The following is a 13,505-nucleotide window of genomic DNA, read 5'->3' on the forward strand; positions in this document are numbered from 1 at the left end:
CTCTTCAGTATCTCTTTTCTCATTCTAAATTATGGCTCTGTGTGCTCTTTATAGGACATTTTTCTGCCTCAGAAATCTTTGTGTTCTAAATATTTAGGATGTGACTCAAAGCGTTCAATATATGGTTTTTGAAGGAAGGAAAGAAGGGGGGGAGGGGTGGATTCTTAGATGCTCATTATAGAGCCTAGCTATGTTTTCACAAAATTGTATGATAGTTCACCATATTTGGTTGTTTTCAAATGACTTTTTGTTGTGTACTATGCATAACATAAAATTGACTCAGCCATTTTTAAGTATACATTTCAGTGGAATTAAGTACATTCCCAGTGTTGTGTAACCACCACCACTATCCATCTCCAGAATTTCTTCATCATTCCACGATGAAATTTTGTACCCATTAAACAATAAATCCCCATTCCTCCCTCCCTGTAACTCCTTGTCACCATTGTTCTACTTTCTGTCTCTCCCAAGTTGATTATTCAAGGTACCTCATGTAAATATGAGAATCATGCAATATTTATCCTTTTGTATATGGCTTACTTCACTTAACTGTAATGTCTTTAAGGTTTCTCTGTGTTGTACAGTATATCCAAATTTTAATCCTTTTTATGGCTGAGTAATATTCCAGTGTATGTACATATATACCACATTATATTTAGTCACCTGTTGATGGACGTTTGTGATGTTTCCACCTTTTGGCTATTGTGAATAATCCTGTTTTCAATTCCTTTTTTTTTTAAATTTTTAATGTTTATTTATTTTTGAGAGACAGACAGACAGACTGTGAGCAGGGGAGGGACAGAGAGAGAGGGAGACACAGAATCTGAAGCAGGCTCTAGGTTTGGAGCTGGCAGCACAGAGCCTGATGCTGGGCTTGAACCCACAAACAGTGAGATCATGACCTGAGCCAAGTTGTATGCTTAACCAACTGAGCCACCCAGGTGCCCCCTGTTTTCAATTCTTTTGTGTATGTATCCAGAAGTGGAATTGCTGGATCATATTGTAATTCCGTGTTTAGTTTTTTTTTTTAAACATCATGCTGTTTTCTCTAGCAGCTGCATCATTTTACCTTCCCATCAACCATGCACAAGGGTTCCAGTTTTTCTACATCTGTGTAAACCTTTGTTGTTTTCTGTTTTATTTGTTTGTTTTTTGATAATAGCCATTCTAATGGGTGTGAAGTGGTATCATATTTATTTTATAATATATTTTATTCTCTTTGTAATATGTCAAACTTTGTAATAACATGTCATTAAATATCCTTAAATGAGACCATTTTCATTTCTGGTATAATATTCCATCATATAGTTAAACATCACATATTTAATTAATCATTTATTGCCAGGTGTGTATGTTGTACACATTCTAGATTGTATTCTGATTTTTCCCCAATCTCAAATCTGATTTTGTAAGAAAGCCCACTGTTCTGTTCGTTTTTGTTTCAAGGAATGGGTGGTATATGTGTGTGGGTATGTCTGTGAGTTGTAAGTCTTTGTTTGTATGGTTGGCAGGTGTAGGGTGGGTGGTGGTGATAACAATTTTAGCCACTTGTTTGAGTCGTCTTTAAAATATTCAGGGATTTAAAATACACGTTTTATGATGAAAGTATTATCTTTCATAAAAAATTTCCATTGTCTTTCCTTATTTTTTAAATTATTTTGTATTATTTTTTATTTTAGAGAGAGAGCAGGCAAGCACAAATGGGGGAGATGGGTGAGGGGGTGGGGGGGGAGAGAGAGAGAGAGAGAGAGAAAGAAAGAAAGAAAGAAAGAAAGAAAGAAAGAAAGAAAGAAAGAAAGAAAGAAAGAAAATGATTTTAAGCAAGCTGCACACTCAGTGCAGAACCTGACACAGGGCCTGATCCCACAACCCTGGTATCATGACCTGGCCCGAAATCAAGAATCAGACGTTTTACGACTGAGTCACCTAGGTGCTCTGGTCTTTCCTTTTAAATTATGAATGTTTAATTTGGCCTTTTCTTGGATTGGGTTCCTTGGGAGACTCAGGGATATGTACACAAGGCAGAAGATTTCCAGGGAAGTGCTCTTCAACACTATCTGTGAATGAATGTGAGAGCGAGGCTCTCCTTCAGACTGGATAGGGCAGTGCCAATGGATGCTCCAGCGGATCTTCCGGGTGCCAGATGACACAGTGGTTCCCAATTGCATAATATACAATATGCAGGTATCACACACTGGGTCCGTTTCTCTATGTTTAGTTACATGCCTCTTTCTCAGACTTCTCTGTCCCAAGTCTCCTAGTCTTTTTCCTCCCAGGCTTGGTCCAACCAGCCAAGCCCTTTGCTATTTCTCATGGCACTGTATATATTGTCACCACTTTTCACGCAAAGCAGGTGGCTGGGTACACGACCAGCTGTCAGTTTTCAGCTTGCACCTCTACATCAAGCTACTCTATCTAGGAGTGAAGAATTTCTGATATTTCTTGTCTTTTTTAAAAGTTTATCTATCTATCTATCTATCTATCTATCTATCTATCTATCTATCTATCTATTTAAGTAATCTCTACTACATCCAACGTGGGACTCAAACTCTGACCCTGAGATCAAGAGTTGTATGCTCTTCTGACTGAGCCAGCCAGGCATGCCTAATATTTATCATTCACCTAACACAGGCCTTAACTTTCTTTGTGCTTCTAACATCACCTGAGCATCCTGTTAGCACTTTCCTGAAGCCCTTGCAGAATGTTAAATCCTGTCTTGGGGCACCTGAGTGGCTCAGTTGGTTAAGTGTCTGACTTTGGCTCAGGTCATAATCTCACAGTTCGTGCGTTTGAGCCCCATGTCGGGCTCTGTGCTGACAGCTCAGAGCCTGGAGCCTGCTTCGGATTCTGCACCTCCCTTTCTCTCTTCCCCTCCCCTGCTCACACTCTGTCTCTCTTTCTCTCTCAAAAATAAATAAACATTAAAAAAACATTAAAAAAAGAAAAGAATGTTAAATCCGGTCTCACAGGAGAATGCTCCCATAGTGATAGATTCTTCCTCATCCAACTTAATGTTCCATGCCCCTTGTTTCAGAGCCCTTAGATCCAGTTCTACATGTGATCTCACAGCTTCTGCTAGTGCATGTGATATGTGATCCACACACCAGGTAGCCCAGTTCATGAATGCCTGGGTCCTGAAGATCTGAGTTGTATACCATAGCACCTTCTCCAGATACCTTTTTATGGAAAGGTCACCTTTTCTTTTCTGTACAGTGGAACACATTTATAAAATAATAATGATGATGATGATAGTAATAGCTGTCACTTATCGAACACATACTATATGTCACATAGATTTATGAATTAAGTTTTATACCTTTGCCTCAAGGTATGTTATGATTTTATAAATATGGCAACTAAAGCTTAGTGAATTTGTCATTTAATCATGGTCATATGTATAGCTAGTATTTAAATTGCAGTCAGATAATCTTCAAAACTCATGCCTTATTTGAGTTAAAGAACTTCACCTTTTTATTTTTTTAATTTTTAATTTTTTAAAAAGTTTATTTTTAGAGAGAGAGAGAGAACATGTGCACATGAATTGGGAAGGGGCAGAGAGAAAGGGACAGAAAAAATCCCAAATGGGAGCCTGACACGGTGCTTGAACTTATGAACCATGACATCCTGACCTGAGCTGATGTCAAGAGTTGGAAGCTTAACCAACTTGACACCCAGGTGCCCCAGAACTTCACCTTTTAGAAAACAATTATTATGAGTCTAGTCTTTAATTCCCAGGGCAGTAAGGAACCTAATATTAGTCTTGATTTGGAGCTTCTCCTTCTTATGGTTCTAGAAAACTTGAGTTGGGGCAAGTAGAGGTGATAAGTGGCCTAGTCTATAGCCCATAGTGTCTTTATTATTACATTGTTTATTCTGCTGTATGGTGCTTTTACACAGACTGGTCTTTTGTCATTATTCTTATAGAACTGTACTGGACCAGCTCAGAGCTCTCAATTTGAGAGGTCCTCCCCATTGGTGCACAGAGGCCCTTAATAGTGCTCTCAAGGCCAAGGCCCTTAGAGAGCAACCTCAGATATTCCCCTCTGAATCCCATTTGGGACGCTATGTGTGGCTGGGACGCAGGGCTCCTCCATTTGCCAAAAATTCAACCCCATCTAGCTCAAGGTCTAGGGGATGCTTACCCTCTCATTTTTTCCAGCCTACATTCTCCTTTATCTCACTGAAGGACTGAAGTGGAGATTATGTATCTATATCTACCTGTATTTATATGTATCTATCCTGCTATCATTATGAATTATTTCAATGAAATTGTTTTAGCTATTGGCAACCTAGTTTTTTCTCTGTTACTAAAGTTACCATAAATGAAGTAAAAGTGCTTGATAAAAAAATCACAAACTCTTATTGTCAGAAGTTTTTTCAAAATCAGTGAAAGCTACCACCTTAAAAAGAAAAATGTCAAGAACAGGAGTAACATGTATTGCCCTCTTATTCTGCTTGTTTTTTTTTTTTTTTTTTTTTTTTTTTTTTTTCCAATGGCTCTTTGGATAATTTCTGCTTCTAGGAGGAAAGGATGGGTTATGAAGAAGACAAGTACTAAAAAGTTTATTGAGAACACTTGTTCCTATATATATTGTATATAAGTTGCCTGGTGTAGTGTAGGAACTCAATAAACATTAGTTTAACTTCTGTGCTTCCCAGAGAATGTGGAGGAGGAAACATGAATAGATGGTAAAAGCAAGACTCTAGTTCTATGATTTCAAACTTTTCCAGAAATGCCTTTTTAATGTTTTAAAAAAGAACTGTAAGAACCCCCACAGGATAGAAACTTTGGAGGAGTAGCAATTATGAAAAAAAAAATTCTTGGGATTCAGAGGACTAAGATTTTGTCTTTTCATTGTGTCTTGTCATTTATATTCTTCCTTGCTTCTCTATTTCTTTGCCTGGCACATCACCTTCATAGGACTGTGTAAAGACAAGGTAATGTCTTTAAAGCAGTCTCTGGTGCCTATTGGGTTTTCTCTCATAATTTACTGCTTCCACAGGTGATTAAAGTCCATGGCTGGTCACAGGAATTCTTCAAGGTTACTGGGATGTCATTCACTCAGCTGGGGAGGTCTTTGTGTCCCTCTGACTTAGGCTGTTTATGTCACCCTATTGCTGGGAGCATGTCTTATTGTATCCATTAGCATAAAGGTGTTCAGAGTTAATGATGAGTAAACAATGTACATTTTATGTGTTTTACAGGTAATTACCTTTCTTTTGCATCTTGGGTGGAACAACCTGACGGTGCTCACAACTGTTATTTGAACACATTTTAAAAATTGCTTTGGTCATTATTTCAGGCACTTGTAAAATTGCCCCCTAAGAATCCTGCTAAAAGGCCTATGCATTTAGATTCATGGCACTGCGTCCGGGCATTCTCCTGTTTGAAGAAAACATAAGTACCTGCCAAGGTGCAATGGGCAGTTTTGGAAAAGCAATGATCACTCTGTTCCTATCTTATAGAAGTCCACTGTTTAATTCTCTGGTGCAAAGCAATCACATACAGAAGACACAGATAGTCCCTTAGCATGAAAGGCTACTTGCTATCTAAGCTGCCCCATTCAGTAGATACCATTTGCATGAAAAGACTGAGGTCCCTGGCTTTCTCTGCATTGTTTGTACTCTTCTGTTAGGGAGGTAGTACAGTAGTGTGGTTAACAGAGGTGATTTTGACCTTACATAAAACTGGGTCAGATCCTGACTTTGCTGTCTTTAAACTAGGTGATATCTGTCCAACCCCCTAAGCTCTTCGAGCTTCAGCACCTTTTCTATGCAGTTCTTAACTTAGTGTCCTCTTGCAAGTTAAATGGCCAACAATTTGACACACATGGCTACACAGTAAACTCTTATATGGCCTGATTATTGAAACTAATTTTTAGTTTTCTTCTGCAAAATTGTTTTACCATGGTTTCACAAGTGTTTTAATCACCATACTAGAATGCAAATCCCTGTAGGTTCGAGTAGATGTTCGATACGTCTCTGTCCCTCAGATGGGACAGTTTGTGCAAAGCATGCATGAGGTAAACTGGAGATCCTGTGTTATAATTGCTCCTTCTCTTAGTTGTGACAGCTTATGCTGAGACACCCATATTTCTCTTACTAGCTTGCTGCTGCAATTAAGGGCATGTATTTGGAAGAGTGCTGGCTTGAGACAGGAGTGCTGATCATAGTTATAGAACTGGATTTTTCATTCCATGAAGCCAATTTGCCCATGAAACCAATTGGTTGAACCTAGGGTCCTGTTCTCATAAGCTCCACATTCTGGTTACTGATTGAAGCATTGCTTTCTGAAAGCTGTCGCTTTTGTTACAAGTTGAACTGCACAAAAAAGATCAGAGCCAGAAAAGTGTTTAGAGCTCATGAGGTCAGGGAGGCCACAAAGGGATTTTTACACAGCTCTCTTTATTATTTGTGATGAGCTGCTGAATTCCGGAGGCTTGGGATATTATGTAGTTCTCAGACTGGGTAAAATCAGATGAACTGTAACTTTAAATTAGCCAGATGGGAGGATTAGATATATCCTTTTTTGATATTTTATTGTCATTTCCAATTTTTCAATTTCTAGGTGAAATTCTTTAATCCTATTGGAAAAACGTGAAAATTTTTTAATACAAGGAAAATAGAGGGATCCAAAATGAAAAGTCGTAAACAAAGATACTCTTATATCTTGTTCTGACCAAAAAGCTCCCCAAAATACCCCAAAACAAACAAACCCAAATAACCAATAAACACAAGTAGTTATTGAATTATGATTCTCCAACATTAAAAGGCAATGGGCTCTTTACAAGACAGGCTCCTTAGTGCATTGCCAAGATGTCTCAATTTCTCAAGCATATTAGTAGGTCTCATCCATGAGCTCTTGCTTGTTCTACATATGACTTAAAGCAGCAGTTTGTACATAATGGGTGGTCAGTAACTGTTGCTGTTGCTTTTATTAAGTCCTTGCAGTATGAGGTATGTTACTATTAACTCCATTTAACACTTGTGAGTACTGAGACTTAGAGATATGTTACATAACTTACCTCCCCAAGAACTGTTCTCTGGGTAGATGGGCCTCCTGAAATGTAATGCCAAGTCTTTATTCTGGCAAAGTGCATGCTCTTCTCTCTGACACTGTACGGATTCACAAACCTGCCTTTGAATTTGTGAATTTATCCTGCCCCAGGATCTGGTACTCATTTTAGTACACTCAAAAATACTGTCTGTCAGCACACTGAGAGTGGGCTTACTAACCGGGTTCACAGACCAATGCATAAGCCAGAGTAAGTAGGTTTTTTAAAAAATTTTTTAAAAATGTTTATTCATTTTTGAAAGACAGAGAGAGAGAGAGCACAAGCAGGGGTGGGGCGGAGAGAGAAGGGGACACAGAATCTGAAGCAGGCTCCAGGCTCTGAGCTGTCAGCACGGATCCCGACGTGGGGCTTGAACTCACGAACTGCGAGATCATGACCTGAGCCAAAGTCAGATGCTCCACCGACTGAGCCACCCAGGCACCCCCAGAGTAAGTAGGTTTTAATTTGATATTTGTATCAGATCTTTTTCCATGAAAAGTCCAATGCAAGCTAGCTTATACAAAATAAAATAAAGACAAAAATTGCTGGCTTCCATAATTGAAAATAACAGTGCTAACTTTTTTTTTAGAAATTTATTGTCCAATTGGTTTCCATACAACACCCAGTGCTCATCCCAACGGGTGCCCTCTTCAATGCCCATCACCCACTTTCCCCTCCCTCCCATCCCACATCGACCCTCAGTTTATTCTCAGTTTTTAAGTCTCTTATGGTTTGGCTCCCTCCCTCTCTAACTTTTTTTTTTCCTTCCCCTCCCTCATGGTCTTCTGTTAAGTTTTTCAGGATCCACATAAAAGTGAAAACATATGGTATCTGTCTTTCTCTGTATGACTTATTTCACTTAGCATAACACTCTCCAGTTCCATCCACATTGCTACAAAAGGCCATATTTCATTCTTTCTCATTGCCAAGTAGTAATTCATTGTGTATATAAACCATAGTTTCTTTATCCATTCGTCAGTTGATGGACATTTAGGCTCTTTCCATAGTTTGGCTATTGTTGAAGGTGCTGCTATAAACATTGGGGTACAAGTGCCCCTATGCATCAGTACTCCTGTATCCCTTGGGTAAATTCCTAGCAATGCTACTGCTAGGTCATAGGGTAGATCTGTTTTTAATTTTTTGACGAACCTCCGCACTGTTTTCCAGAGTGGCTGCACCAGTTTGCATTCCCACCAACAGTGCAAGAGGGTTCCCGTTTCTCCACATCCTCTCCAGCATCTATAGTCTCCTGATTTGTTCATGTTAGCCACTCTGACTGGTGTGAGGTGATATCTGAGTGTGGTTTTAATTTGTATTTCCCTGATGAGGAGTGATTTTGAGCATCTTTTCATGTGCCTGTTGGCCATCTGGATGTCTTCTTTAGAGAAGTGTCTATTCACGTCTTCTGCCCATTTCTTCACTGGATTATTTGTTTTCCGGGTGTGAAGTTTGGTGAGTTCTTCATAGATTTTGGATACTAGCCCTTTGTCTGATATGCCATTTGCAAATATCTTTTCCCATTCCGTTGGTTGCCTTTTAGTTTTGTTGGTTGTTTCCTTTGCAGTGCAGAAGCTTTTTATCTTCATGAGATCCCAGTAGTTCATTTTTGCTTTTAATTCCCTTGCCTTTGAGGATGTGTCAAGTAAGAAATTGCTGCAGCTGAGGTCAGAGAGGTTTTTTTCCTGCTTTCCCTTCTAGGGTTTTGATGTTTTCCTGTCTCACATTCAGGTCCTTCCTCCATTTTGAGTTCATTTTTGTGAATGGTGTAAGAAAGTGGTCTAGTTTCATTCTTCTACATGTTGCTGTCCAGTTCTCCCAGCACCATTTGAATGTGGTAATTGCAGGGGACTTTAATACCCCACTAACAGCAATGGATAGATCATCTAGACACACAATCAATAAAGAAACAAGGGCCCTGAATGATACATTGGATCAGATGGACTTGAAAGATATATTTAGAACTTTGCATCCCAAAGCAACAGAATATACTTTCTTCTCGAGTGCACATGGAACATTCTCCAAGATAGATCACATACTGGGCCACAAAACAGCCCTTCATAAGTGTAAAAGAATTGAGGTCATACCATGCATGCTTTCAGACCACAATGCTTTGAAACTTGAAATCAACCACAGGAAAAAGTCTGGAAAACCTCCAAAAGCATGGAGGTTAAAGACCACCCTACTAAAGAATGAATGGGTCAACCAGGCAATTAGAGAAGAAATTAAAACATATATGGAAACAAACGAAAATGAAAATAGAACAATCCAAATGCTTTGGGATGCAGCAAAGGCAGTCCTGAGAGGAAAATACATGCAACCCAGGCCTATCTCAAGAAACAAGAAAAATCCCAAATACAAAATCTAACAGCACAGCTAAAGGAACTAGAAACAGAACAGCAAAGACACCCCAAACCCAGCAGAAGAAGAGAGATCATAAATATCAGAGCAGAAATAAACAATATAGAATCTAAAAACAAAACAAAACAAACAAACAAAAAAAAACTAGAACAGATCAATGAAACCAAGAGTTGGTTTTTTGAAAAAATAAACAAAATTGATAAACCTTTAGCCAGGCTTCTCAAAAAGAAAAGAGAGATGGCCCAAATAGATAAAATCATGAATGAAAATGGAATTATTACAACCAATTCCTCAGAAATACAAGCAATTATCAGAGAATACTATGAAAAATTATATGCCAACAAACTGGACATCCTGGAAGAAATGGACAAATTCCTAAACATCCACATACTTCTAAAACTCAAACAGGAAGAAATAGAAAATTTGAACAGACCCATAACCAGTGAAGAAATTGAACAGTGCTAACTTCTGGTTACTAAACCAGTCACAGTAACTTTGATTTATCTAAGCCTCAGTCATGTTCCTAGTCCTATACTGGGAAGGCTGAATCCTTCCACAAACATGGATTGAAGGAAATAAAAATGTTTTCATTAAAAGAAGGCTGAATGAATGCCAATTAGACAAAAAGAACAGGTGCCCATACAGTCTTTCACACAGTGTCAAGGACTTAGGATTGAGAGGGGATATTTCCCCAGGGGAGAAGTTGTACATGAAAAGCTAAATCAAAACCAGAAGTTGTTTATTGAGTATATAATCAGAACACAGATCCATAGATGGTTTGAAGTTAAATTGTGCTGAACTGTGTTAGCTGAAGAATCTCTATAATGAAGTCATTCCTAGGAGAGATTTTAGGAAGATGGTGTCTGCAAGTTGGGGAAGAACTATCCCCCACTCCCATTAGTGTTGGACTACTTGCCAACCTATGCTGCTTTGTTCTACTAATTTCTATGCTCGATGCTAACTGTATTAGGGTTCTCCAGTGAAACAAAACCAATAGGAAATGCATAAATATAAATATAAAGATGTTTATACATAAAGAGATTTATTTTAGGGAATTGGCTCATGCAATTATGGAGGTTGACAAGTCCCAAGATCTTCAGGGTGAGAAGGCAAGCTTGGGACCCAGGAGAGCCTGAGTCCATTCTGAGTCTGAAGGCCTGGGAACCAGAGAACCTATGGTATAGTTCTGGTATGAAGGTTGGCAGACTCAGGACCCAAGGTTCAAGTCCACAGGCAGGAAAAAGCTGATGTCTCAGTTTGAAAGCAGTTAGGTGGGAGGATGTCACCCTTACTTGGGGAAGGGTCAACCTTTTTCTTCTATTCAAGCCCTCAGCTGAATGGATGAAGCTCACTCACGTTAGTCAGGGAGGACAATCTGCTCTACTCATTCTACCAATTTCAGTGTTAATCTCATCTAAAAACCTCCTCAGAGAAACACGAAGAATTATGTTTGAGCAAATGTCTAGGGATCTCATGGCTCAATCAAGGTGACACATGAAATTAACCATCACAAGAATCATTCCCTTTTTCTGCATAGATACAGTAAAATTGAGCAGGCTTTCACTTACTTAAATGATAATAGCATCCAACGTCCTACTTTCTAAGATTAAAAACAAGGCAACTTGTTTGAAATTTTGAACCTGTCTGCTCTGCAATAAAAATTTTACAAATAAGCTTTTGGTTTACTTCCACATAAGCTGTCTGCAGTTTCTAAGACTTAATTGTGCATTGCTTATTTCCAAGATTTGGGGAGCTTTCATAGTAAAACCGATAATTTGTGCTAAATTGGATGGTAAGTGCTTGGTGGTGAGGCAGGGAAAATGGACATTGAAGAATTCTGAGAAGGACTTCAAATCCAGTTGGTAGATAAGATGACTCCGAATGAAATTATTGGTAAATATGATAAAATAGTATCTAATAATATAGTTAAAATTCTCATAAAAATAGTAAGTAACTTAATGATGTTAATATCTAAGTTCTTTCAAATACCATTTGTGAAAAGTGTTACATTGAAAAAAAATTTTTTTAAGTGTGTGTGTGTGTGTGTGTGTTTTAAGTTTATTTATTTATTCTGAGAGAGAGAGAGTACAAGCAAGGGAGGGGCAGACAGAGAGGGAGAGAGAGAATCCCAGTCACTGACAGTGCACTGACAGTTCAGAGCCCAGTGTAGGGCTTAACCTCACAAGCTGTGAGATCATGACCTTAGCCAAAATCAAGAGTCAGTGGTTTAACCAATTGAGCCACCCAGGTGCCCTTGAAAAAAATTTTTTTAAATGTTTATTTTTGCAAGAAAGAGTGAACAGGGGGAGGGGCATAGAGAGAGGGAGACAGAGGATCTCTAGCAGTTTCTGTGCTGCCAGTGCAGAGCCCGATGTGGGGCTTGAACCCATGAACCATGAGATCATTACCTGGGCTGAAATCAAGAGTTGGATGCTTAATCGACTGAGCCATCCACGCGCCCCTGAAAAATGTGTTTTAAGATGTAACTATTTTTCATTAATTTAGACCTGAAGTGTTCCCATATTGTTTCCTAAGGCATACAGTACTGTTTTTATTTGTTTATTTTATGCAGAAAAATAATAGTGGTTACCTCTTGGGGGAGGGAGGGGTTATAGGTTTGAGGAGGGGAACTTGGATCGGGCTTGGAGATGTTGTCTTATTATTATACCTCACAGTTTTTATGCCATACATATTTTTATACTAAATTTAGAGACTTTAAAACAGCTTTGTTGAGTTATAGTTGAGTTATAATATACTGCATACATTTAGCATTTTGATAAGTGTTGACATATACATGCACACACACACACACACACACCCAGTCTAGGAAAACCACAGTCACAATAAAAGTAATGAACATATCATACCCCAGTAGTTTCCATCTACCCCTTTTTAGTCTCTACCTTTTGATTCTCTGTCCCCATATCCTCAGGCAGCCACTGACTTGCTGTCACTATAGATAGATTGCATTTTCTAGAATTCTCCATAGATGGAATCATACATACATAGTATCATTCCTCTCTATTGTTGAGCGGTATTCCATCGTATGGATATAAAACAACTGGTTTACCCATTTACCTGTTAATGGGTATTTGGGTTGTTTCTAGTTTTGGCTATTACAAATATAGCTGATATGAACATTTGTGTACAACTATTTACATGGAAATATTCTATTTCTCTTGAATAAATACCATGGAATGGAATGGCTGACTCCTTTGAAGGGATATGTTTCACTTTAAAAAAAACCTCCCATGCTGTTTCCATAGTGGCTGTATCATTTTACATTCCCACCAGCAGTGTATGAGACTTTCAGTTGCCCTACATATTCAGAAAAACTTGGTAATATGGGTCTTCTTTTTGATTTTAATTTTCTAAGTTTTATTTATTCTGAGAGAGAGAGAGAGCATGTGTGTGAGCACGAGGGAGGGGCAGACAAAGAGGGGGACAGAAGATCTGAAGCAGGCTACACGCTGACAGCAGAGAGCCCAATGCTGGACTTGAACTTACAAACAGTGAGATCGTGACCTGAGCCAAAGTTGGACGCTTAACCAACTAGCCACCCAGGTTCCCTAGTAATATGTGTCTTTTTAATTTTAGACATTCTGATAAGAACATAGTGGAATTTCATTGTGATTTAAAGTACTTTTCTCTAGTTGTTGAACATCTTTTCATATGCTTATATGACATCCATATACACATTTCTTTGTTCTATTAGAACCTTTTGTACATTTTAAACATTGATTTTTTTTGAGAGTTTTTTACATATTCTCAGATACAAGTCTAAGGCTAGCCTTTTTATTTCTTAACAGTGTTAAGGTAGCAGTAATTCTTAATTTTTATGAAGTCCACTTTATCAAATTTTTCTTTATGGATCATAGTGCTGCTATGTACCTAACAGATTTTTTGCCTAATCCAAGGCTACAAAGATTTTCTTTTATGTTTTCTTTTTTTTTTAAGGATTTTGTTTATTTATTTATTTAATTGAAAGTGAGCTCCATGCTCAATCTGAGGCTTGAACTCACAACCCCAAGATCCAAAGTCACATGCTTTACTAACTAAGCCAGCCAGGTACCCTTCTTTTATGTTTTCTTT

The sequence above is a fragment of the Panthera tigris genome, chromosome C2, assembly GCF_018350195.1.
Source record: "Panthera tigris isolate Pti1 chromosome C2, P.tigris_Pti1_mat1.1, whole genome shotgun sequence".
Taxonomy (NCBI): domain Eukaryota; kingdom Metazoa; phylum Chordata; class Mammalia; order Carnivora; family Felidae; genus Panthera; species Panthera tigris.